Source organism: Nycticebus coucang, chromosome 3 (genome assembly GCF_027406575.1).
Source record: "Nycticebus coucang isolate mNycCou1 chromosome 3, mNycCou1.pri, whole genome shotgun sequence".
In the NCBI taxonomy this organism is placed as follows: domain Eukaryota; kingdom Metazoa; phylum Chordata; class Mammalia; order Primates; family Lorisidae; genus Nycticebus; species Nycticebus coucang.
In genome coordinates, this window is record NC_069782.1 from 90,067,723 (window position 1) to 90,095,054 (window position 27,332).

Here is a 27,332-nt window from a genome sequence, read left to right on the forward strand (position 1 = left end):
CAAGGAGATAACATCAAGGACATTGCAGGGGGATTTAGGGACAGGGTAGTGGGGTCAGCGGCCTGGCTCGGTCCAGGCTGAGCTATATTGGGTCTTTGTTCCTACACCGAGGTGTGCTCTTCCAGGCTCGGGGCCATGTTTTCCAGGCCCCGGTCCACGGCCCTGCTGCCAACACAGGTGTGCATTTTCGTAGGGGCCTCTGACCTCTCTGAAAACCGGGGCAGCAGAATATTGCCTTGGAATCTGGGTTCCTGGAACAAGACCCTGCTGGGCAGCTCAAAGTCCTGTTCCAGGTGAGGCCTGGGGGAGGGGGGGAGGGCTTTGTGCTCTGCCACCGTGGCTCTTGGCACGGGAGGTGGCAGGCAAGATGAATTGCCTCTGGACAGGCTGCCATGTCAGCCTGTGAAAATCAGACTCTGGGGAGAGTATCAGCAATGAGAACCCCCTACCCAGCCCAAACAGCTCTCAGGGAGTCGTGTGTGGAGGCTTCACACTTGGTGGAAATCAACTTAACATTTTTATCCTCCTTTCCCTCCCCTCGCTGTCAGTCACTGTGTGTTAGGGGAGTAGAAACTCATTTGAATATGAATCTATGAAAAAGTATAATTAGGAAGATAAATTGAAAAATGCATATAACACACTTCCGTGCCAGATAGAAATTACTTTATCCACACCACTGCACCCATGCATTAACCGAGAGGGCTGGGAGTTGTCTGTGGCTCGAAACCCTCTTAGGAGGGTTCTTCCCCAGGAACCCAACTCTTAGGAACACCTTAAAAATGGAACTTAAATGATGGTATATAGTTTTTTTTTATTATTAAATCATAGCTGTGTACATTAATGCGATCATGGGGCACCATACACTGGTTTTATAGACCGTTTGACACATTTTCATCACACTGGTTAACATAACCTTCCTGGCATTTTCTTAGTTATTGTGTTAAGACGTTTATATTCTACATTTACTAAGTTTCATATGTACCCTTGTAAGATGCACCACAGGTGTAGTCTCACCAATCACCCTCTCCTCCGCCCATCCTCCCCTCCTTCCCCATATTCTTAGGTTATAACTGGGTTATAGCTTTCATATGAAAGCCATAAATTAGTTTCATAGTAGGGCTGAGTACATTGGATACTTCTTCTTCCATTCTTGAGATACTTTACTAAGAAGAATATGTTCCAGCTCCATCCATGTAAACATGAAAGAGGTAAAGTCTCTATTTTTCTTTAAGGCTGCATAATATTCCATGGTGTACATATACCACAATTTATTAATTCGTGGATCGTTGGGCACTTGGGCTTTTTCCATGACTTAGCAAGAACACAGTAAGTAAAGTGAGCAAACAGCCCTCAGAATGGGAGAAGATATTTGTAGGTTATGTCTCTGACAAAGGTTTAATAACCAGAATCCACAGAGAACTTAAACGTATAAGCAAGAAAAGAACAAGTGATCCCATCGCAGGCTGGACAAGGGACTTGAAGAGAAACTTCTCTGAAGAAGACAGGCACACGGCCTACAGACATATGAAAAAATGCTCATCATCCTTAATCATCAGAGAAATGCAAATCAAAACTACTTTGAGATATCATCTAACTCCAGTAAGATTAGCCCATATCACAAAATCCCAAGACCAGAGATGTTGGTGTGGATGTGGAGAAAAGGGAACACTTCTACACTGCTGGTGGGAATGCAAACTAGTATGTTCCTTTTGGAAAGATGTTTGGAGAACATTTAGAGATCTAAAAATAGATCTGCCATTCAATCCTGTAATTCCTCTACTAGATATATACCCAGAAGACCAAAAATCACATCATAACAAAGATATTTGTACCAGAATGTTTATTGCAGCCCAGTGATGGTATATAGTTAAGTTCATGATTCCGTTTAAAGTTATCATTCATCAACCTCATCATGGATCAGAAAAAATATGCAAGCTATTTTTGGGGGGTACATTTTGCATCTGCTGAGGAATCATAAAAGCTGGGCAGATGAGGGCCAGGTGATATTTGTCATCTTCTATTGGGAAGCAATGTTTATGGAAGGGGGTTAGATTTTTTTTGGCATGTGCCTAGAGAACAGGGAAGGGGCTATTGATTAGAAGTTATAAAAAAATGGTTTGGGCGTCCAAATATTCCAAAGCTATATTTTTTTGTGAAAAAAGCTATTTTTTTTTTTTGCGTGTGAAAAATACAGCTTTGGAATTGGCCAGAATGTGAGTTGAAGCCCAGATTTGCTACCTATTAGTTGTAGGACCTTGAGAAAATTCACTCCTCTGGATTTCAGTCTCTTCAACAAGAAAATGAGCAAAATTGAAGTGATACCTTATAACCTCACAGGGTTGCTCTGCGGATGAAAGGAGAATAGAGGACAGTAGGTCACGACCCTTCTGGGGGTCGAACGACCTGTTCACAGGGTTAGCCTAAATACATCCTGCATGTCAGGTATTTACATTATGATTCGTAACAGTAGCAAAGTTACAGTTATGAAGTAGCAACAAAAATAACTTTATGGTTGGGGGTCACCACAACATGAGGAACTGTAATTCAAGGGTCGTGGCATTAGGAAAGTTGAGAACCACTGAGATAGGAGAACATCCTTAGCTCCTAGGGCAATTCAGTGAAAGCTAAGTATTATTATTAGGGCAGTAGTTGACAGAAGATTCATAGGAGTTGCTCTGCAGTGGGATGGGACATTTGGGTATAGTGATTGCTTCATTGTAACTGGAGATTTTGGCAACAGCTTGGCAGAGGATTTTCTTAGGGGTGATGCTTGGAGATTCTTCGGAGAGATTCAGGCATCAGTTTCCTGGGCTTGATTTCCTCAAACTTAGCTGTGACCATCTCAACTACAAAGAAGCTTTTTCCTTTTAAAAATCTTAGCAATTGCTTCTGAAAATATTCACTCTAAGTAATTCAAGAAACAGCAAAGTTCAGAGAACAAATTACTCTGAAAATAAGCATCATGACTATTAGGAGAAAATCACGAAGGAATCTTTCTGTGGAGTATAAACACACACACATAAAGCTGGAATGATATGCAGATCATAGATTGACAAGAGTAATTTTAAAATAATGAGATCGCACTCTACGTCCCAATTTTAACAGAGGGTATTAACTTACTTTGCTGAATTTTCTAAGAGGAGACAAGCACATCTGAAGGAAGTTCTGAGTCTGGATAAATGTTTCTTCTTTGAAACAGATATTTTCTGAGAAAATCGTGCGAAGGTTATGAAAAATATTAAGAGATTGAAAGGATTCCTTTTTATTCATCATTTTAATAACAATAAAATAATTAATAATTTTAGTTTTAGACCTTGGAGTCGATGCTATAAATGAGGAAGAAGTTAGAAATCTCACATTTCCTTCTACTTCCTACCTCTTTTTTTACTTTAATAATAGCATTATTTTTACATTAAGGTTCATAAGATCAAGAAGTCCCAAAGTTGTTTAGTCTCAAGATTTTCCTCTATGCAGGAATTCAATTTTCAGTTGTATTCTTCCTGTTCTAATTTATTCTGCTGTTGAAAATGTGCTATTTTGGTCTGTGGTTTGTTTCCTTTGACCTGCAGTCTGACTTTTCTTGTTTTATTCAGTTTGTGTTCTTATTAATTTCTTCTACAGCGTTGAGTGCTGCCAGGGAATTCTCTCTGTTTCTTTGGTTGTGTTTTCTTCCAGAGAGGGTTCTTCATCTTCTGTCTGTTATGTTTTTTATTTTTCTCCTGTAGCATGTGTTTGTAAGTACCATACTTTTTATCTTGCTTATGCTTAATTTGAGTAGCTCTGTCCATGCCTTCTCATTGCTCTGATACTGTGGGCAGGTGATATATGAGCCTTTTTGTAGCTTATGTGGACAGAGTGGAAGTGTGCCTGAGCAGAAGTTCAAGTGATTTCTGGTGCCTGAGAGCATTGTAGGGGAACATGGAAGATGAGGGAGGTGGGACTCAGAGCTGTGGGCTCCTTCAGGCAGGATGTACTCTGCTCTCTTGAGATTTTGTTAAGTGGCTTGTTCCAAGGATCATTCCATTAACGGGGGTGGGGTTGAGGGGGAGTGCTCTTCCAGTAGGGGATGCCCTTGACATTTAGATGACCTCCTCAATTACGCATTGGGCCCTGGGTCTATGCTTTTGGGAGAGAGAGAGAGAGCACGAGTGCTCTAATTGTCCATGTCACTTCTTTTGTAGCCCTCTTCTTTAAGTTTTTAATTTGTTCCCCCAACTTTCTCCCTGTTAAGTCAGAAAAGGGGAAAAATTATGATTCACCTATAGTCTGCTTCTTCCAGATATGTAGTAATTAGAAGTCTCAGGATTTAAGCCTCAGCAATAAGGCTTCTGGGGGAGGGTATAGGGTTAGGAACCTCACAAGTCAGGCCAAATCCTTGTTCCCCACCCTCATCCCATGTCTCCCCATTAGATGTTGAGAGCATGAGGTTGTGCCAATTCCTTATTTGATTGCTGCTGGCTTTTCCCCCTTTTTATTTGTCTTATTTCTGTTTGTTTTGCTTAATTATGTATTGGGACAGGGAGTTATTGAGCCCTGGTTCCACTCTATTGTATTTCTCCAAAAGCCTCCCTGAGTATCTATTAAAAAACAGTTTCCTGGGCTCAGCCTGGATATATGGAATTAGAGTCCTATAGGCACAGGGTACAGAAATCTATATTTTTATAATGCTTTCAAGGCAATTCTAATAATCAGCCAAGTCTGGGACCCATTTTAAGTTTCCCCTAGGACTCTCCCCAACCTTGAGATTTTGTGATTCATGGTGTTCTCTTTAAGAAACAGGGAGGGGGCATTAGTACAGGGATAACCTGGGGAGGTGCACAGGAGTCGGTCACATCTCCCCTCATTCTAAGTATTTCTTTTTAAAATTGTAGATAGGAAATGTCTTAGGCCATTTGGTCTACTATAACAGAAGCACCTTGGACTAGCTAGTTTATAAACAACAGAAATTTATTTCATACAATTCTGGAGGCTGGAGGTCCAGGATGAAGGTGCTGGTGGTGTCTGGTGAGAGCCTGCATCCTGGTTCACAGATGGTGTCTCCAAACTTTGTCCTCCTATGGTGAAAGGGATAGGGAGCTCTCTGGGGCCACTTTTATAAGGGCATTCATCCTATCTATGTGGGTTAGGATTTCAGCATATTAATTTTGGGGGGACAGAAACATTCAGACCATAGCAAAGGGATGAGTTGAAGGGTCTTCCAATTTCTACTTTTCACGGTAACTTAAAAATACCCTCTATCTTTTAGTAAACTTGCCCTTGAGTTGCATACGTATAAGTTGTTCTCACTCTGGCTGCACGTTAAAATTACTGTCGAAGTTTTTCAAATAGAGATGCCTGAGCCACACGGTATTAATTGGCCTAGGGTAGGGTCCAAAACACTGGCCTTTCCTTATAGCTGGGTAGGATCCAAATCACTGGCCTTCCTTACAGCTGGGTAGGGTCTAAATCACTGACCTTTCCTTACAGCTCCCCTAGATGTTTTATCTTGTGTGCTTCCAGGATTGAGAAAGAATAGATTGTTCTTTCATATTTTTTTAGTGACTTATGACCCAGTCTCCATTCTCCTTACGCATACTCCAAGCCTTATCTATGGAATGTGTACTAGGAGACTTCAAAAAGTTTGTAGAAAAATGGAATTAAAAGATAAAAATATAAACTTTAGTTCAGAAGGAGACAAATTAGGACTGTAAGGTGGATGCTAAATGATTTCCCATTGAAACTCTGGCAAAATTTCCCTTGTTCAATGAAAGGAATAAGCAGAAGCTTTTTTGTAGTGGAGGACTCTTTGGTGAAGCTTTCTTTTTTTTTTTTTTTTCAATTTGAAAGCAGTGAATGTTTATTAACTGACCAGATTACATAAACAATCAGGGCAGATACCTTAGTTCATTCTTCTAATAAGCCTATTGATTTGATCTTCCCTATTACCAGCATCTCCACCTTCTACAAGGTGGGTTGTTTTTTTCTTCATCCCTCCCCGTGGAGATGATAACTTAAAGGGCCACAAGAAGTTATTTGCTTCTTTGAAGCGTTTTCCAACAGTATAGATCTCATGAATCAGATCCTCCATGCAGATGATGCCATATTTACCAAGAGATCACGCAATCAAACTGTTATCAGTCAACGCAATTCGTTTCTTACTGATTTTGCCATAACCACGCTTGTAGATTAGCTCATTTACTGACTTCAGATTTGGGTACCCCCATGCAATATACGGTTCTACAATCCTCAGCATGTTAATGGAAGCCTTGTTGAGCTTAACAAAAGTTCCATTGAAGATCTGGTGAAGGCGAAGAAGCTGCAACACTTTTCGGACCTTTGGACTCACACCATTGATACCTCTGATCCTGATGACAAATGCCGATTTTGGTTCTGCAGGTACATAAAAGTTGCCGGCTTTTCTTGCCATCCTAGCCATCCGAATCTCAGTTCTGTACATCTGCCTGTATTCTTTATGATAATGCTTAGCTTTTTCATAGATAAGCTTCCTCCTTGCCTTTCGAAGCATCTTTTGGGCATATTTCTTTCTCAGACGTTTGATCTTCAGCTCTGCGAAATTCTTTCGCTTTTTCTTAAGGGTTTCTGGCACAGCAGGAACCTTCTTTTTCTTCTCTTCGACAGCCGCTATGGTTCCAGCTGGAAAAGTGGTGAAGCTTTCTTGAGTGTTTTTCTGCTAACCTTGTCTAACTTTCTCAAAACACTCTCATTATAAGCAGATGCTATTGTTTTTTGGCCCTCCAGAAGGTCAACATGCAAAATGCTTTGAGCATCCCCCCCCAACTGTTGTTATGCCCTTTGATTTTGACCAGACCACTTTTGCCTTGTCTGGACCATTTCCACCTCTTGGTAGCCATTGCTTAGGTTGTGCTTTGTCTTCAGGATCATACTAGTAAAACCATGTTTTATCTCTCATTACAATTCTTTGAAGAAATGCTTCAGGATCTTGATCTCACTTGTTTTAAAATTTCTATTGATAATTCTGCTCTTGTCTGAAGCTGATCTGGGCATAATAGTTTTGGCATCTATTGAGTAGAAAGTTTACTCAACAACTTTAACTTTTCTGTCATATTTGAGATGTCTATGATGTTGGCTATTATTTCTGCTATTCATCATCGGTCCTCTTCAATCAGTGCACAAGCAAGATTAATTTTTTCCCTTGCAAATTGATGTTGATGGTCTGCCACTGCAGGCTTCATCTTCAACATCATCTCACTTTTTAAACTAAGTTACCCATTTGTGAACTGCTGTTTTTTTTTTTGATCATTTAAACCTTTATTTCCCATTATTTCTCCATTTTTGTATTAACAAAATAAGAAGTAAAGTTTTCAGGCCTTTTCCCAATACATTTAACATGGTCTATTTTTCATATCCAATCTGGGGTGCAAGGAACATGCTACTCTGGCCTTAGTGGATTTTACCTATTGCCAATAGACTCCTCCAAGAGCCACCAGGGTATATTTTTTATGAAGAGTGGCTCAGAAAGGTGGTAGGATGAAACTCAGAACAAACTGAATTGCTGTTTTTTTGGGGGGTATTATCCCCATAAACTTTTTGTAAATAATCAATGATTTCACTATTTTTTCCTTCCAAGCTTCACCATAAATTTAATGTTCTTGCTTCAATTTTAGCAGAATTCATGTTACTCTGATAGGGGCTCTTTGGAGACTGATGTGTTATTCTTTGTAGTGTCTCAAAGTAGATCCTGTTCAGACATGTTATAACAAGTTAGTATATATGAGTTTATTTTGGCACAAAAAATCGAAATCCATTTATAATTTCTCCATAATATGAATTTTCCATGAACTTTTTGAAGGTTACTCATGTTTTCCATCCACTAATTATTTTCCAAATAATGTTATTGAGATAATAGAGTATTTTGATTACAAGCATGGGCTTTGTAGTAATAGATACCTGAATGTGGATCCTTTCACTGCTCCTGGTGCTTGTGTGGCCTTGACCAAGTATCCTAACTCCTCAGTCTCCTTATATAAAATAGGAATTTCAGATCTACCTTGTACTGTTTTGAGAATCAAAATTAATTTTTGTTTGTTTGTTTTGAAATAGAGTCTCACTTTGTCATCTTGGGTAGAGTGCTGTGCTGTCATAGCTCACAGCAACTTCAAACTCTTGGGCTCAAGCTCTTATCCTCCTAAGCCTAATCCTTCCAAGTAGCTGGTACTACAGGCAGCTAGTACACCACAATACCTGGTTAGTTATTTTATTTTTAGTATAAATTGGGTCTTGCTCTTGCTCTGAGCTAGTTTCAAACTCTTGGGATCAAGTGATCCTCCTGCCCAGCCTCCCAAGTAGCTAGGATAACAGGCACCTGCTATAGGCCTGGCTAGTTTTTTTTATTTTTAGTAGAGATGGGGTCTCATTCTTGCTCAGGCAAGAGTTCAAGCAATCTACTGAGTTCAAGCAATCTACTACCTGCCTCAGCCTTCCACAGTGCTAGGATTACAGGTGTGAGCCACCAAAGCAGGTTCAAAATTAATTTTGAATGATGTTGATTACAAGTTACACGAGTTTTTTTTTTTTTATGTAGTGTTGTAGTGTGTGAGTGATAAATTATTGTTTTGTCCCTTTGTTGTCAGCATTTTATTTTATTTTTCAGTTTTTGGCCAGGGCCAGGTTTGAACCTGCCACCTCTGGTATATGGGGCTGGTGCCCTACTCCTTGAGCCACAGGTGCCATCCCTATTATCAGCATTTTACTAAGCTTTTGTTTTAGATTTGTGTCTTCTAATCATCGAATAATTGGATTTTGTTTAACTTTTTCATCTAGTCTGACAATCACTGTCTTCTAACAGGTAAATTTAGTCCATTTATATTTATCATAATCACTGATGCAATATCTGAGGGTTTTTTCCTGCTGTTTTATTTTGGGTTTCTGTTTACCTATGCTTTTCTTTGCTCCTCCTTTGTCCCTTTCCTATCTGTGTTAATGGATAGTTCCACATTCCCTCCTTTTTTCCTTTGCCTGGGTACCTATTATAGATCATATTCTGTTCTCTTAGTGATTATTTTTAAATTTTTGACACACATACTTACCCATAAATTTTCCTAGGAACCTTGAAATTGAGACAGTAATTTTACTAAAAGAATGTATGCATAGTACCCAGCATAATGCCTGACAGTCATTAAAATGTATAATAAATTGTAGTTACCAGTGCCTCTCTTACTACCACCAACACTACAATTAATATTGTAATTTTTATCCAAAGTGCAAATGAATATTATTTTTACTCATGAGTATGTTATTAAGAAGCTTAATATTATGAAAAGTTGTCCAGAACAAGTTATGGTGTGAACAGTGCCAATTTTTCCTGAAGGAGGGGCTGATAGGAAGGATAGCACTATATCCTGGTATATTTTGCTTCTGAGTTCAGCGCAGCATCTTTTCACATGACTTTGCTCATTTATGCCAAGTTACACTGTGGCAGGCTCAGTGGCTCATGCCTGTAATCCTAGCATTCTGGGAGGCCAAGGTGGGCAGATCGCCTGAACTCAGGAGTTCAAGACCAGCCTGAGCAAGAGTGAGACTGCATCTCTACTAAAAATAGAAAAACCAGCTGGGTATTGTGGTGAGTGCCTGTAGTCCAAGCTACTCGGGAGGCTGAGGCAAGAGGATAGCTGGAACCCAGGGGTTTGAGGTTGCTATGAGCTATGACACCATGGCACTCTACCCAGGGCAAGAGAATGACACTCTGTCTCAAAAAACTCCCCCCAAAACAACAAAAACAAGGTTACACTGAGTATTCAAGGAGAGAGATTTTGCAAAGTGCTTAGCACTTAGTAGGTGATAAATAATTGATAGCTTACATATGGATGCTGAACTGAGCTTGCCTTTTAAAACAGCCCATTCTTGCCTTGTTCTGTGTATGGGTGTCTGGCTTTGACACTTGATGCGAAGCTTTCATCAACTGAGTGTGGATGCGACTTTTTTCTGCTCCACCTGGATGGGGCTCAGCCTGGAGGGAGGCAATGTGGGGCTGTGAAATTGATCATGATGATTCTGGGAGGAAATATTGGTGAATTAGGGGAGAGCTCTGAGGGATGGTCCAGATGGAGGTAGGTGTAAAGCAGAGTTTTGCTGGATGGAGTTGGTTTTGCACAACATATTGATCTCTTTGGGGTGAGATAAAAAAGAAGCAGCAAAACTCCTCGCTGCTCTCCCAGAGTGGTGGCGGGAGAGGACAGGTGGGAGTCTGTGGGCCCTCTAGCTGGCTTTTTTTAGATGGACCATCAGGTATTGCAGCTGCATTCCCCTTGCTTCCCTGGAGATGCAAAGGGCAGATTATGCAGCAGGGCTGGGCTGGCATCGAGCTTTGCTTTGCTTTCTCTCAGCGTCTGGGGTGTTTGCATTGGTGGGTGGTGCAGATACTCAGGGAGGGGGTGATGCCTGTGCCAAGGGCCTACAGATTGAGCACAGAATAGAGAATTAGGGCTGGGAATTCACCTGTCACTCTCCAGAGCCTAGGTTGCTCATCTCTCATGGACCTGGAAAATAGCAGGGACCAGGAATAGGGTGGGGACTTCTGGGTAGGAGGGAACCTGCCAGAGCTAAGTTCCATCCTAGAAGGGTGTCTCCCAAATTTACTCTTGTGAGCGGCTAGAGTTCTGGTCTTCACTCTTAGTTCTGCCTCACTTTCACACTCCACATTATCTAGGTCAGTGGTTCTCAACCTTCCTAATGCCGCAACCCTTTAATACAGTTCCTGTGGGTCACAGCCCACAGCTTGAGAACTGCTGATGTAGGTGATCCTAGGCCACTCACTTATCCCACATGTGTCTGTTCTTTCAGCTGTAAAATGAGAATCACAGATATTTCAGTGGAGTAGGGGTCAAGAGATGAGACTTGGATTTTAATTTCGTCTCCATCTCTATATGATCTTGGGTACTTCACTCTCTATAAAATGTGGAATAATGACCCTTACCCTTGTTAACTCATGGGAAAGCTGGGCAGGGCAAATGAGAGAATGCCTCACAGGCTCTCGAGGGCAGAGAGAGTTAAAGAGAAGAAGGCTGCTTAGAAACATTTGCTTTTCATCACAAGAATGGAGAAGCATGAATCCTATGTACTCAATTTTGATATGAGGACAATTAATGACAATTAAGGTTATGGGGGGGGGAAAGCAGAAAGAGGGACGGAGGGAGGGGGTAGGGCCTTGGTGTGTGTCACACTTTATGGGGGCAAGACATGATTGCAAGAGGGACTTTGCCTAACAATTGCAATCAATGTAACCTGGCTTATTGTACCCTCAGTGAATACCCAACAATTAAAATAAATAAATAAATAAATAAAACACAAACAAAACAAAACAAAACAAAACCAAACAAACAAACAAAAAAAAGAAACATTTGCTTTTTACCCAGGAAAGGGAGCTGGTATATGGGTAACGTTAAGTCTCAGAGTCCCCAGCCTCTGGTCCAGCCTGTACTGGAATCTGCTTAGCTCCATGGGTAGATTCAGGATCAGGAGTAGAGTGTTGGCCTGAGGGAGACAGGTGATCACTCAGAGGGGAAGGAGCTGCTCACAGAGCTGCCCAGCCTTAGAGGTGACTTGTACTAACAGGGCCTTCTTGCTGGACCTTGTACCAAGCAGTCCACATGCAGTGTTCCACTTAATATCTTAACAACTAGCACCCCTAAGGGTAGGGACCAATCACATTAGATGCTTTTTGTGCAGCTAGAGAGAGTCCTAGAGACCCTCTGTAGGCCAGATTTTAACCCTTTAGTTGTTAGGTCACGAGCTGATCAGGGGTACATGGAGAAGGAACCAGACTAAGGGGCACTTGGGGGGCTCAGACTCAGGACTCAGGGTCTAGCTGGTCTGGTGAGGCCTGGATTCATACTAGTTCTGCAATTTAGTATAGCACTCTCCAAGATATAATGGAAGAAAGGGAGGGTCACAGAGGGTAAGTGATTTTGCCAATGTCACACAGCTTGTAATTGGTGGAGCTGGAATTCTAATTCAGATCTGGCTAATTCAGGAGTCCAGGTAGTGATAACGACACTAGAGAAGGTTTTAGAATTGGAAGAGACCCAAGTAAAAGGGGCACGAGGTTACTTCAGTGGCCAAAGGGCTTGGTGGGGCCCACAAGACCACAATGGATTTCCCTGGGTCACCGGTGGCCAAGGGTGAAAGTGTGCGTGTGTATGTGTGTGGACTATGGTATATGCAGGGAGTGTGTGTGGGTGTGTAGGGCATGTTTGTGTGTATATGAGTTTGTGTATGTGTGTGTGCAGAGTTCCTCTGCTTGTCTGTCACTGTAACAGGCTCATAAACCTGCCAAAAAATCATGGCGAGGGAGCATCGTGAAGAGCGTGTATGCCGTGGAGGCGCAGGCTGTATCTTATGGGATGAATGGCCTGTAGGGATGATGTGGGGGACGGGAGGGCCAGCGTTGCCACTGAGACTCTGAGGCTCCTCAGGAGCTGCTGCATCTGTCGTCACAGATTGTTCCCAGTTTCCCAGTGCTGTGTCAGTTTAGAAAAACGATTTCTTCCTTTATAGGCAGATGTGAATGGAAAAGGGGGAGATGGAGAGTAAGTGAGATTGAGAGATGAAGTTCTGAGACTGAGAAGAGAGAGAATTTTTCTGCCATCATGGGAGGGTCTCAATATGGAAGACACCTTTTAAGCCAGTTCCTGACTGAGTCTTGGACTCCAGAAGAGCTCCTCTCAGGCCCTGTTGTGGCATTTGTCCAAAGTTTGCAGAGGTGGGCCAAGGGGGAGAGGGGGAGGGTGGCTTCTCCTATGGCACAGGGTTCTGCTGGGGACAGGGCCCTAATGGCAGAGGAGCATGTCACCTGAGTTGGCATTGGGGGAGACATGGCATAGGAAGGACCAAAGCGGGGGGGGGCATTTCCTGTCGCTGAAAGGTTCAGGGGATGGCAGTGGAGCACAAGTTTGGTTCTAGGAGGATTTGGAGATCTTAACAGTGTTGGGGTAGGTGAGATGGCCTCTTCCTACTCTGGGGCTCCATATATTCCCTTGGAGGTTTTAGAATTGGGGATGCCCAATGTTTAGGGCTGTCTCTGGAAAAGAAATATGAACATAAAATAAGAAAGAAATGAACGGATGAAAGAAACGAACTAGAGTCAGTACATGTTTTTTGCTAGGCACCATGCTAGGTCCTGCAAATTACTCAGAAATGAATCAGATGTGTGTCTGCCCCTTGGATGTCACACTCGTGCTGTAAGCAAGCTGTGTGTTTTGTTTTGTTTTTCTCCCAGTCGTTGGCTGTGTTGAATCACGGGTCCTCCCTGTGTTCATCTGGAAGCATTATCAAAGTGGCTGTTGAGAGAAAGGGGCAGACTTTGGCTGTGTTGGGGAGGAAATCAGCGGTAATATGACTTCCTATTTATCCAGGACCCACTATGGTGTTTTGGATAGCTGGCTTTTAAAATTCATCTGAATGACCTGTCAAGTGGGCCTTTTTGCCTCCAGCTGACAGACGTCAGAGTGTGGGGAGTAGGCTGTCTGGTGGAACCCTTCCCTGCTGCTGACAGCTGTAGGACTCTGAGCAGGTTACTTATCTGTCTGTACCTCTGCTTCCTCATCTCTAAGATTATTCTTCTAATAAGGCTGCTGCAAGGAATAGATGAGTTTGATGACACTTAGCTTTGTGTCTAGCACAGTCTAAGTGATACAAAAATACGGAAATTACTATTAGAAATGAGGAAACTAAGTCTCAGTGAGGTGAGGTAACTCTCCCCCCATCACTAACTAGTGCCCGAGGAAGCTGGAATTCAAATCCAGCTTGGAGGTAGGCCGAGAACTTCTCCCCTGGGCAGAGCTGAGTGGTGCTGGTGGGGGTAGCACCCCAACACTGGCCTTGGCCTTGGCCTCAGCTCTTAACAGTTGGACCAGGGGAGGAGAAATTTCCTACTGTGGAGGTGGTGTTCAGCTGGACAGAGGAGAGGCTCTTTATCTTATGGGGACTCTCTGAGCCTCAGTGGCAGTAGCTTCAGTGGGAAGAAAGACACTGGCAGGATGTCAGCACTCTGGGGATGTCCACACTCTAATTTTAACAAGAAGGGATGATGGCTTCCTCCTGCTCCTAGGTTCCAGGCACAGTGTCCTCGCCAGAGGGAAAAATGTAAACTATCACTAGACAAAGAGTGGTTGCTAAACCAAATAATTGTATAAAATATATTTGCCAGTGTGTTTTCCTTTTTATTCTTTGTCTGTTTTTTTCTTTTTAAAGAAATGACGGGCATTTTCTTTTTACTGATGCATAATAGTTGCACATATCTATGGGGTATGTGCAATACTTTGCCATAAGCATACAACTTATGCTTATGTTGTAATGATCAACTCTGCGTAACTGGGAATTGGGATAGCCATCACCTCAAACATTTGTTATTTCTGTGTGTTGAGAACATTCCAAATCTTCTCTTCTAGCTATTTTGAAATATAGAAAAAATTATTTTTAACTCTGTTTGCCCTGTTGTGCTACTGACCACCAGCTCTTCTTTCTTCTATCTAATTACATCTTTGTACCCATTAACCAACTCCTCTGCCTGCCCCTCCACAACCTTTCCAGCCTCTGGTAACTACTCCCATGAGGTACTGTCTACCTGCATGAAGTCGGTTTGTTTTAGCTCCTGCCTATGAATGAGAACATGCTATATTTGTCTTTCTGTGCCTGACTTATTTCACGTAACATAATGTCTCCCACTTCTATCCATGTTGCTGCAAATGACAGGATTTTATTCTTTTTTAAGGCTAAATAATATTCCATTGTGTATTTGTATCACATTTTCTTTTTCCATTCATCCATTGATACTTAGGCTGACTCTACATCTTGGCTGTTGTGAGTAGGACTGCAGTGAACGTGGAAGGCAGGTCTCTCTTCAGTACAGTGATTTCCTTTCTTTTGGATGTATACTACACAGTAGGCCTGCTAGATCACGTGGTTAGTTCTATGTTTATTTTTTGAAGAACCTCTCTAGACTTTTGTCCATAGTGGCTGTACTAATTTACATTCCCATGATCAGTGTATGAATGTTCCCCTTTCTCTTTATCTTCACCAGAATTTGTTATTTTCTGACCTTTCTCTCTCTCTCTTTTTTTTTTTTTGTAGCAGAGTCTCCTTCTGTCATCCTGGGTAGGGTTCCTTGACATCATAGCTCACAGCAACCTCAGCCGATCCTCTTGCCTTAGCCGCCGGGGTAGCTGTGATATTTTCTGACTTTTTGATAATAGCTGTCTTTTTTATGAATTAAAGCTTTTTCTAGGTATATGTTTCAAAATAAAGTTCTTGGAGCAACCTGATAGGCCCTGAGAAGTATTAGGCAGATGGACAGGAGTCACATGATAGGCATTTTGACTTTTGAGCCCAGGTGGGAATTTGGGGGGGATGTTAACTCTTCTCCTGGAGTTAAGACGCACTTAGTAACTGATGTGTGGTTGGTACTGAAGTTTGTATGTGTGTGTAGATCTCAAGAAGTCATTATAATTTTATGCCTCTCCTTCACTTGGGTGATCCCACAGCCCTTATGACACCCCTACAGTTTGTAGGTGTATGTTTACAGGCTGTATGTTTAGGTCGTGGTTGTACGTTGTAGGCTATGAGTGGTAGGTATAGGGTATAGGTTGTGGGTTGTAGGTGTATGCTGTAGCTTATAGATTCAGGGTGTAGGTTGTAGATACAGATGATGGACTGTAGGTGTAGATGTAGGTTGTAAGTGTAAGATGTAGATGCAGATTGGGAGTTGTGGGTTACTGGTTTTAGGTGTAGGTTGTAGATGAGAAATAGAAACAAAGGGCTTTTAACTTTCCAAGACCATATGCCTTTGTGAATGGACAGATTTGGATCTCGAACCCAGAACCTTTGATTCCGAGATCACTAATCTTTTTGAGTATATGTTTCCCAGGAGAAGGGAGATGTTTTTCAAAAATAATAGAAGAAGGACCATGTGTCTGGTTTCTACCTAGAGATGCCAGTTGGTTACTGTTTGATGCATTTCCTTAAAGCCTCTTTGTACAGATTTTTAAATTACTTCAATTTCTTTAGCTCTGATTGCACCCTTTATACAATTTCATATACTTCCTTTCCTTCTCCTGGTTGCTATAACAAACGTCTCCTCTGTAAGCCTTTTATATGACTACATGCTATTTGGTGTGGCTGCCCCATCATTTCTCTAGTGTAGAATATTTGGGCTGTTTATGCTGTTTGGCTATTGTTATTATAAATAATATAACAACAATCATCTTTGAGCTAAAAGTTTTCTTAATGATTTTATCTTTAGGTTTGCAGGGTGAACATAGGGCTGGGTATTTGCCAGGCTGGGGAGAGGCTGGGGAAGAACCTGGTAACTCTCTGATGGGGAAGCCCATCCTGGAATTCCCTGACCGCCTGGCCTGAGTGTGCCCTTGCCAGGGGCTGCTGGCCCAGAGGCCAGCACTGGGCAGATGAGCAACGGAGGGAGGGAAGGGTTCTCCCTGCTGTCATCACGGGTAGAATATTCAGGCATGAGCTAAGGAAAATGGATGCCTTTGAGAGATTTAGATTTATAGATCCAGTAGAGGTGGGCATGAGGTGGTAAGGAGCAACCACAGGTGTATATCTCTGTCACGATTCATCCCTGTGACATTTCTGTCTGGAGTTATCAATGAGCAAAAGGCAATTCTCTGCCACAAGTAAAGTCCGAGCAGGGGGCAATCAATCCTCTTCTGTCAGGACTTGGAAAACCCTGGTTAGCATTGGTGTTTATCAGAGGGATCTTTGAAGGTCAGTGTCTAGAGAAATAACCCTCTCAGAGGGCTGGGTGAATCCTGCTTGCAAGGCAGTGATGGAGGGGAGCGGGCAGAGCCTGGTGGTGGGATATGAGAAGAAAGACTGGCCCCTGTACTCAGGGAGGTTATGATCCTCAGGATTCCTGGTGCCAGCCAAGCCTTTGCTCTTCCTCCTCCTGGGATGCCTTCCTCCTCTTGGTTAGCTCGAATTCCCAAATGAAGTAAATTCAAGTTCTAGAGGAGTCAAATGACTTGTTTAAAACAGTGTAACCATTGAATGGGGGTGGGCAAGTGGGCCAGGAGCTCCAGCTTCCTGGGTGCCCTTTCTCCCATGTCTTGAGCCTCTTACCCATGTTGGCCCTTCTTCCCGGGAGACTGTCTGCTTCCTGGGGCTCAGTGTTATGTCCGACCTTGTGGAATTGCCCACAGTCATGGCATGACTTTGTCAGGACACTGTGGGCCCGTCAGCAGCACCGAGTGACCAAGGCACAGAGGCTGTTATGGCATGCATGGTCAGCTTCTATTTGTTGAGTGCATGAGTACTTACCCATCAGAAGTACACACACGCTCACTCTGCAAATATCTTTAAACACTTACTGTGTCCCAAGTATAATAGTAGAGCTGCTACTCCTGCAAGGGAGAACATCTTCAACAAGAGTTGCAGAATTAACTAATTACAGATGGTACTAAAGCCGAGGAAGAGAATGATTTCAGGTTGCCAAGAGAACCTTCTCAGAGAGGACTGAGAGGATTTGGGGACACATTTTAGGATTATCAGGATGACCTGGGCTCTGAAGTCAGGGTCTTCATAGAACCAGGGGGAGGGTTTCGGCAAACCTGGATATTGCCTCTTGGACCGTGGTTTGGGCTCTGCTGTCGACCGTCTGGGTTACTTTCAAAAAATCATTTGCTTATTTCTGTCTCATCTGTTGTATTTATAAAATGAAGAGATTGTCAACTCCTGCTGCAAACCATTTACCTACCTGCCCCCCTCCCCTAACAATAGAAACAAACCTAGGATGTCCTAATCCTGTTTTAAAAATATTTAGTACGTGGACTATTTTAGTGTTTGTGTTTTCTCTTTTGAGTAGGGTTTGACCACCGGCTGGTTTTTGGGTGGGTAAAATTTAGAGGGAGATGTTCTCTTGGCTTGCAGGAAGACATAAACAGACCCTGGCTCTCTCCCACCGATGAGTGTCCTTTGTGTTGGGCATCCCTCTGCTGTCATCTGAAGTCAGTCCCTTACCGGCTGCCAGCTTGTTGTCTTTCTGGCTTGGGTAGACAGTCCCGAGAGCCCACCGCCCTGCAGGGGAGAATCTCTCCTTTTTGCACACGTCATGAAAGGCTCAGAGTCAGCTGCTGCTGGAGTCAATGACGTATCAGCACACGCCCGCTCGGGGAATCCTTCTGCATCAGCGAATCTCGTGACACATGGGGGATTTCTTGTCGTGCTGAAGTGCACAGCAAGCCTCTTCTTTCTCCAAACACGATCCAGTGCATTTCTCCCCCAACTGCCGCTTCTCCTGGGATTATTTCTGATGCATATTGACTTGTTACTGGAAACACATTTCAGAGGGATAATGAGCTGGGTGGTTTTCCTCTTCATTTTTCTTTGTTGTTGTTGTTGAATTCATATGGGTAACTGGGCTCTCCACTTACACTTTATTGATTCCTGAATTTAGGGAATGGCTCTGTAATTGGCAATTTCCTTCTCACTGCCACGTGGGCAGAGAGAAGTACTATGCCTGGGGCTGCTGGCCCAGGGGTACTTCCCTCCAGCCCTGGCTGGACACAGATGAGTGCCCTTGGGCAAGTCCCTCGCTGCTTCTTTCCTGGCTCTGGTTGTCCTTTGCTCACCTGTGAGAGGTTGGACCAGATGACCTTGAAGCTGTCACCGCCCCCCAGTTCTTGCATTTTCCGCCCTGAATTGGAAGCTCTGTTCTTTGGTGGTTTTGTGTGTGAAGGGCCAGGTGTTCCTGTGTTCAGGGATGACACCGCTGACCTCACGTGTTCATGCCATTGTTTTCTCTGGAGGCCTGGCGGATGTGTGCTGAGTCACGCACACGCACAGCCGGAATCCCTTGTGACTAAGCTGTGCGTTTTTGGGAAGGCTGGTAGAGCCGGTGGTACAGCCTCTGGGCTTGGACAGCCTGAACCAGCATTGCCAAGATTGGGGCCATAAGCCTTGACCTTGCCAGGGTGGGTGAGGGACACCTGCCCACAGAGCTAACCGGTCTGGGCTCACACAGCGCTCTCCTTCTGTCCATTCCTGTATGCTGGCTGTCAGCTTCGCTTATGCACAAGATGGATTACTCTCCTTCATGATTATCATGGAAAATCTTGCTGCTGGGTTTTTAGGACAGGATTAAGTAGAATAGGTGATAAAGGTCGTTGGCATTATTTACAATCGCTTGACTTTTATCCGTCCCTGTCACCTGTAGACAAGCTGGATGCTTGCAAGAGCGGCAAAGACTTGGGATTTGGAATTAGGCACACCCGGGGCTGAAGTCCCACGGTGGTGCTTTTGGCTGCATCCCTTTAAACACGAGCCTTGCTGAGTCTTTGTTTTCGCTAAAATAGCAAAAACAGCTTTGACCTAAGGGCTTTGCTGGGGAAGACAAGTAAGTGCTGTGCCTCTCAGTGCCTCAGCCTGGGTGGGATTCAAGGGACTGTGAGGAGGGACACAGATGAGCGTCTTGTTGCAGTGGCAGATTGGAGTGTGCTTGTGAAAAAATAGAACTAGCACATCAGAGCTTGTGATTTCACAGAGGTTATTGCTCAGGACAATGCCAGGTGGAAAAAAGTAAGGCAATTTCAAATGGGTTTCAAGAATAATGTCCAGTGAATATTAGCGTGGGGCATGCAGGCACAGCAAAAATCAGGGTGGAGGAGACAATGACAGGATTTGGGGTTCTGCTGAGCTATGTCACACTACAGATCTATAGAATACATGGTCGGGGCGGAATCAAAGTTTCGTTCCTTTCTCGTGGCTCCCGTGTAGGGCGCTGGGGTAAGGAGCTCAGAGAGAAAAGTTGATGGTGGCTCCACTTTGCGCATTCTGTCAGCCAGACAGGGGACGCTGTGTGCTTCTAGGTGTGAGTTCTGCTGAGTGATTATGGACAAGATGGCCACTTTCTAGATCCTTCTGGGGCAGGTGTTAGTTGTCACAGACTTATGGCCCTAGAGCTAGAAGAGATCTGGGAGATGATCTATTCCATTTTACATGAGATGGTTTTTTTACAAATGGAAAAAAATTAAAAAGCCTCAGGAGACTTACTCAAAGATATACAAATCTTTATGTGTAACTTTTCCTGGGAATCTCTCTTTCCTCTGCCCTGGTCCCCAACTGAGGGAAGCACAATGTTACCATATGATCTGACAATTCCACTGCCAGGTCTCTACCTGGACCGCAAAGAAACAAAAACAGATGAGCTAATAAAAACTTTTCAAGTATACAACCACAGTAACATGCAGCTATCTCTGCTACCTAGTCCGAGAACTTTCCCATCCCCCCAAATGCAAACCGGAGTAGAACAGTCAGTCACTCCCCGTTCTCTCCTCCCTCTGCCCCTGGGACCACCCATCTGCTTCTTGCTTCTGGGGATTGGCCTATTTTAGATATTTCATCTGAGTAGAGTGATAACACTTGGCTTTTGTGTCGGGCTCCTTTGACTTATTAGCATAATGCATTGCAGCTCGAGTCAGTGTGTCCTTCCTGTCTAAATGGTATCCCGTGGCGCGGACAGACAATGTTTTGTTCGTCCAGGCCTCAGTTGATGGACATTTCTGTGTCTCCACCTTTGGCTATTGTGACTGGGGCTGCTTTGAACATTTGTATGGAAGTTTTTATTAGCTCACCTATTTTTGTTTCTTTTGGATATAGATCTGGGAGTGGACTTGTTAGATCATACAGTAACATTGTGTTTAACTTAGTGAGAACATTTCTGGATTGTTGAGGGTATATTTTGGCTCTGGCCACTGCTTGGGCCCCCTCCTCTGTCACTTGCTCTGTTGGCATGGACTGACTGGATGCCTGCCTTGTGCCAGGTGTTGTTTTCCATCCTTACAAGCAACCCCAAGAGATGGGCACTATTCTTGGCTCCAGTTTTCAGAAGAGGAAACTGAGGCATGGAGTCATTCAATGTCATGCCAAGGTCATGCAGCCTGTGAGTAGTGAGTCTAGGATCTGAACCCAGACTGTCTCCAGAGCTCAGTTCTTCCCTGACACACCCCACAGTGCCTCAGTCACCACGGTGGTAGAAGTCACCATAATGTGACCCCCTGGACTGAGTCTGCAGGCTTCCTGAGGGTGGTGGGAGCTGTGTGTACACCTCAGTCCATACCAGGTCCTGATGTGAGGGCTGTCTGGGGTCCCCCTCGCCACACCCCGCCCTGTGTCTTTTCTCTTCTTGTCTCCCCTCTGGGCCTCCTCTTTACTCCCCAGCAGCCTCACCTCTCTCTGTCTCTTTTCATAAATGGAAATAGTTCATGGGCTCTGCTAGAAGAAAAACCAGGTCTCACAGAAAGATCCTGTCTTCTGGCCATAACGAGAGAGAGAGAGACCCCTTCGGCAGATCTTGGACAACCCCACAGGACCTCTGGGCCTGAGGTTTCTCATTTCTCATGGTGCTCCCAGGCCTGTTGCAGAAGTGACCCCAAGTTGGGCTGTGGTTTAAGGGCTCCCTCTCCCCCCTCCTCACGTGACCACTCATGGGACAGTACACTTGCTCTGCTGTTGTGTAAGCAGCCCCCACAAGGGACACTCCACTGCTGGGTCACAAGTGCTTGTCAAAGAGCCCCTGTGTGTTCTCCTGGCCGAAGCTGAAGATGGGGGTCCATGGAGAAGTGGGTGGCCTGGTCACGAATGGGGGAGGCCCTCTAGGGTAAATGAAGAGGGAGCCCCAAACCAGTTTGTCCTGTGGGAGTTGGCCCAGATTATGGTTCACAGTGTAAATCTGGGAGTGTGCCAGGTCCATATTAATACTGCATGAGGCAGTAAGGGGACCTTGGGCTTGAAACCCGAGCTGTGGCCTAGAATGGAACTGAACAGTGGGCCTTGTCTTAAAGGGACATGACGAGCTCCCAGAAGTATGTGCCGGCATTATTTCCCTTTAATGCTGTTTACTATATTGGTACACTGTGCCCCCAAAGGATTTAGAAAGGAAATGGCAATGTAATAAGGGAGGTGTTTTTTATTACACTTGGTAGCACCATTTAATGCTCATTGACTTAATTATTGCTTCTTTTGTTACTTTGGTGAGTGAGAGAGGAGGAGAGAGGGAGAGGGAGGGGAGGGAAGAGAGAGAAGGAAGCCTATGTCTGCCTGATACTTTGCTGAAATCTATCTCAGCTAATAAGCAGATTGAGAAATCGTGAACTCATCACAGGTAGAATAAAAAACGCATAACACTTTGAAAGCTCATAGCTGCCAACATAACATAGAAGTTAGCCTTGAAGGTGCCAATTTTAGCTCTTCTGCCCTTTGGATTGAGTTCATGGCTGTATACATCGTCTCTGTGGAGAAGGGCGAGTCAGGGCCGATTCTTGTCAGAATGATCGGGCCACTCACGTTTGCTAAAAACTAAAGCAACTAAAAAGTGAAAATATCTGGATGCTGTTGGCTTATGAGAAAGAAAGGATGTTAGGGATTTAAAAGGGTGACTTCCTTCCAGATGACATCCTGGAGCATTTTCCAGGACATTAAAAAAAGATTTAACTGTGTATAGCAGTTTTAATGTTAAGAGTGTTTCAGAATACTTTTATTCTTTTCAAATTGATCCTACATTAGTTAGGATGCTTTTGATTACAAATAATAAAAAACATGACTCATACTGGCTAAAATAGGAAGGAAATACGTCTCCTGTAAGTAGAACAGAGGTGGGGCTGAGGGGGGCTCCAGGGTGGATGGATCAGTAGTTCAGTAATGTGGGTGAGGCCCTGGATCCTTCCCCTTCTCTACCCTGCTGACCTTGGTGACAGCTTCATCCCACATCTGATTCCTCTCATGGCTGCAAAATGGTTGCAACAGTTCTGGACATCACATCCAGGCATAGCAGTGCTCAGAATCAGAGTGGGGACCATCTCTTCCAGTAAGGACTTAACAGAGAGAAGAAATCTTTCACCAATGCCTCCCAGAAGTTCTCCCATTTGTGTCATTGACCAGAACTAGTCAACTTATCTGCCTCTAAATAAGTCAGTTGTAAGTAGAATAGAAAAGTCCTGGTTGATATAAACTAGACAGGACCCACTGGGTGATGAAGGAGGGAGGCTAGTTTATCTGAGGTGCAAGGCAGTTTAGAAAAGAGTGGGAACCTGAACAAAGTAGGGTCATGCTAGCAAAGAGGAGGGGGGTGACATTTAGCTGTCTTTTGCATCCATGAGTAGCAAAAGGCAGCTCAAGTACCTGGAATGCACCTGGCATCACAGAGTGCTGGAACTGGGAAGGGAAATTAGAGACAATCTTCTTCGCTCCTTGCATTTTGTGTGTGGGAAGAGACTGAGCCTCAAGAATAGGGGTGACTTGCCTAAAAAGTCAGCGATCTACCCTGGACACAGGCTCCTGATGTGTGGGGCTAGTGGGCAGCCGGGGTTGTTGGCAGGTGTTGTTAATATAGTCTGTGGAGCAGTATTATAACCCAGGAAGAGTATCAGCAGGACCTATCATTTCCCTTTCAATAACTTTATTGATCAACTATTGAATCTCTAACCCTGTACTTTTTGGGTGGTTTTTTGAGGAAAAGTAAAGGAAGCCTCAAGGCATCCCCAAGAGCATGTGTTCCAGCCTGTGTTGGCATATCCAAGCCTGGGTATGTCTCTTCTGGGGAGAATTCTTTTTTTTTGTTCTTATATTTCATATTCTCACTATCTGATTCCAAAGACTTATGGCAGTGTCTGGAACATAACTAGTGTCCATAAATGCATGAGGAATTGCAGCCATTAAGACGGCATGCAGCCTAGAAAATGTTGATTTCATCTTATTTTAACCTGTGCAAATTGGCTACAAAATTAAGTCATGGTAGGTATTCTCTAGACAACATTATCCAAAGAAAAATACTACACCACCCACCCTGCCTAAGAGTGAACTCACCTGAGGACAGCGATCCTGATGGTTGCTTATTGACGGGGTTAGGGAATGAGGCAGGGGTGGTGGTCCAGCCCGCTGGTGCTGAGGGAGGCTGGGAGCTCATGCCATACAGGTGACCCATGACTGCCTTTGACCCAAGTTTACAGAGGAAGTGGATGGGCTCACAGTGCACCTTCCTTTCCCCACCTGTATAACCCTCAGGGCAGTCCTCCAGTACCATCAAGGTGGCTGTCGCGTCCATGATAGTGTGATGTCAGCTGCAGAAAATGTGAGTGGGGAAGATAACTAGACTCAGGTCCCTCAGTCCCTCGGTACCACCCTAAATAAAACAATAAAGCAATCTCCAAGCTGCATTGATGCGCTAGGCATTTTCATTTCTTCTCTCGAAACAGGTCTCTAGGGCTGTCAATAATTCAGAACTCAGAACTCCACACATGCACCACCACGCTGAGGTTTCTACAATCAGGCTGTGGTTCCTGTGTGATTTTGAGAGTGTCGGAAACTTCCAAACATTTGGCAGTCCCAGAAGGGAGAGGAGTAGCCTTATTATTCTGCGAGAGCACAGTCTGCACAGTCTTGCCTTCCCTCAACATTTGGGTGCATGAGCCTGCTGGTCTGGGGATGAAGCAGTAACTCCGCCTTTTCCTCTTATCACCCCAATGGACAGTCCCAGCATCTGTTTTATTAGGCAGGCATTCCATGTTCCCTTCCGACATCTCACTCCTGCTTTCCTGGTGGAGTGAAGATTGAGCTTGCTTTATAGGTGGTAAAGCTGAGTTCTCTAGAGAGTGGATTTCTTTTTTTTTTGAGACACAGTCTCATTCTGTCGCCCTGGGTAGAGTGCCATGGCATCATAGCTCACAGCAACCTCAAACTCCTGGGCTCAAGTGATCCAGAGAGTGAAGTTTTGTAGCATAAACCCTTTTCTCACATTGATGTCACTTAGACATTGAAGATAAGGTCCCATAGGGAAAATATTATCTAATCATTTTTTAGTTGTTTTTAAATTGAACTATAATGCTAAAAAGTGAACATATCTCTGCAGATTGTATATGAAACCAGCACATTGTACCCCTCGATTGCATAAATGTACACAGCTATGATTTAACAATTAAAAAAAAATTTTTAAAAAGATAAAAAAGTGAACATACCCTAAAGTGTGTGTTTTTTATTTTATTTTTATTTTTATTTTTATTATTAAGTCATAGCATCTCTTGAAATAAACCCTTCCTAAAGACACAGAGCGCCTGCGTGTTCTTCCAGAAGCATCTGTCCACTACGGCATCTTCCCTCTGATATCAGCCTCACCTACAGGCTGCCACACTGTGGGCATTTCTCTCTCACGTGGAGGTTACCAGGCTTGCCTTTGCTGTGTTTTATCAGAGCCTCCCTCATTGTCTTTTTGTGTATTTATATACCTCCGTTTCAAGTAAACACAACATAGGAAAAGCCATATGTTCCAGGGCGACCAAATAGGGCCAAAGTCTGCTGAATAATTGGGGTTGGGTTTTGTTTTTTCACTTTCCCCATAAATTGTCAAGCTCCAAGGTGATTCCTCTTACCAATCCGAAACTACTTATTTGGCCCCTACTGTGCGCCAGGCATTCTGGCAGCTACTGGGTATGTATCACATGCGTCTGTGGTGTGAGTGCAGTGGGACTAGACCCAGGGATGACTAAGAAGTGGCTTCTCTCCTTCAGGAGGTCCAGTTTGGGAGGGGTGGTGAGACGTGCACTAGCGGGATGTAGTGGGTATTGAGGGAGGACAAGAGAGAGTTCAGGGAAGGGAAAAAACATGTGACCCCTGGATGGGGAAGGTGATTCCGGAGGACTGGTAGACCAGGGCACTTTACCATTCAGAGCAATCTGCCCCTTAATGGGGCCCGCGCTTACGTTGAGGATGTGGAAAATGGAAAGGAGACAAATTGTGTTTTGATAATAGGTGCTGCTGTTGAACGCACGACGCTTACTCAAACGGAAGAGCTTGGATTTATTAAAGGAAATTAGAGCTCTGGGGGTTTGCAGTTGCGTACATTCAAAATGTACTGCAGCAACTGTTGGTTGCCCCGAGACCCAGCTCTTGTGGAATTGGCAGCTTGGCAGAGTTGGACCCTTTGAAGGCCGCCCTCCAAGGGTAAAGAAAGACCGGAAGTGGGCGCTGACCTGGGCCCCCACAACTCTGCTCCGCCTGTATCCTGCCCCTCCCTGCCAGCTTACTCAAGCGAGTCCTGCTCCTGGGCGGTGACAGCTGTGAGGTGTGGGTGAGGGGCTGGTGCTAGGAACAAGGCTCCAGCTTGCCTTTTCTGACGCCTGTGTTTAAATTAGCATCTTTAAATGCAGCTCCCGAGACAGTTATTCAATTTGGAAACTACTGGGGATTTTTGGGCAGGTGGGGGGGGGGGAAGGGTGCTGAGGGGGAGGAGAGGCAAACTGAAAAGACAAAACATTTGGGGGTGTTTTTGAAAAAGTCGAATAAGGAAAAGGTGTCAGCAATGTAAAGCACATCTCAGGCACGGTGGCAGAACCCCTCTGGGGAGTCGAGTCGTAGAAGCCCCCATCCTGCCCCAAGGTGCTGGAGATGACTTGCGGGAGTATGCCGAATGCTCCGATCCTGTTAGGGTCTCCAGAAGTCACTGCAGTGAGTGAGGGTTTGGGATGAGTACATCTGAGGGATAAGGAGCTCCTAGGCAAGAGGGCTGCGGTGTCTGGGAAGCTGGGTAAGAAACGGGTGGGTGTCATTCATCCCTAGGGGCCAGTTATAGAGGGGAGTCTAACAAGAAAAATGACAGTGCTGAACATAGATATTATAGTGCTCACAGTTACTGGGAGCCTCCTATGTGTCAGGGACTGAGCTAAGAGCCTCATGTCTTTTAACTTGTCTAATCCATACAGTAGCTCTAAGAAGTGGTTATCTGTGATCCATTGTTTGCAGATGAGGAAACTGAGGCACAGAGCGGTGGTCAATCACCAAAACAGTAAGTGGCCTAGCTGGGATTGAAACCTGGGCTTCCTGACACCGGGGTGTATCCCTCTAACCTTGCATTTTGCTGCCACCAGGAAAGAAATGGAGGAAATCAGAGAAGAGAAAGAATGTAGAAATAGAGGGCAGGGTATGGGACTCAGAAAGGTTTTCTGAGTTAAAGTTGGTGCCTCTGGTGACTTCTTAAAGGCTGCTTTTGGATAAGGGTGATGCAAAGGTATTGACCTGTCCTGGACGTTATCTGCACTTAGAACCCTGTCCACAGAGAACATGCTGGTCTTTGTATACCTCAGGGCCTTGGCATATGCTGTTCTTTTGGGCTAGAGTCCCTGTTCTTTGTATTATGGCCTCTTCTCATCTGTCACATCTTAACTTGCAGCCACTGCTGGCAGAATCTGAGACACATTAGCCGCCCAATAAAAGTTTGGGGAGTAGATGGCTGAGGAGTAAAGCTCTTGGGCTTCCAAATGAGACGTTTGGAAGACTTTTTTTTTTTTTTTTTTTACAGCAGAGGCTTTTGGGATTTC

The 27,332-nt window shown here is 44.2% G+C and overlaps 1 protein-coding gene and 1 pseudogene across 15 annotated transcripts in view; one reads left to right on the plus strand and one right to left on the minus strand.

Annotated features, from left to right (window-relative positions):
• KCNMA1 (potassium calcium-activated channel subfamily M alpha 1) overlaps positions 1-27,332 on the plus strand; it is a 784,008-nt gene that overhangs the window by 88,281 nt on the left and 668,395 nt on the right. The window lies entirely within an intron of this gene.
• On the minus strand, positions 5,879-24,067 carry LOC128582485 (60S ribosomal protein L7-like; annotated as a pseudogene). The gene is made up of 2 exons (XR_008379055.1): positions 23,830-24,067; positions 5,879-6,633 (listed from the first exon to the last, which is right to left on the minus strand). The product of XR_008379055.1 is annotated as a 60S ribosomal protein L7-like (transcript).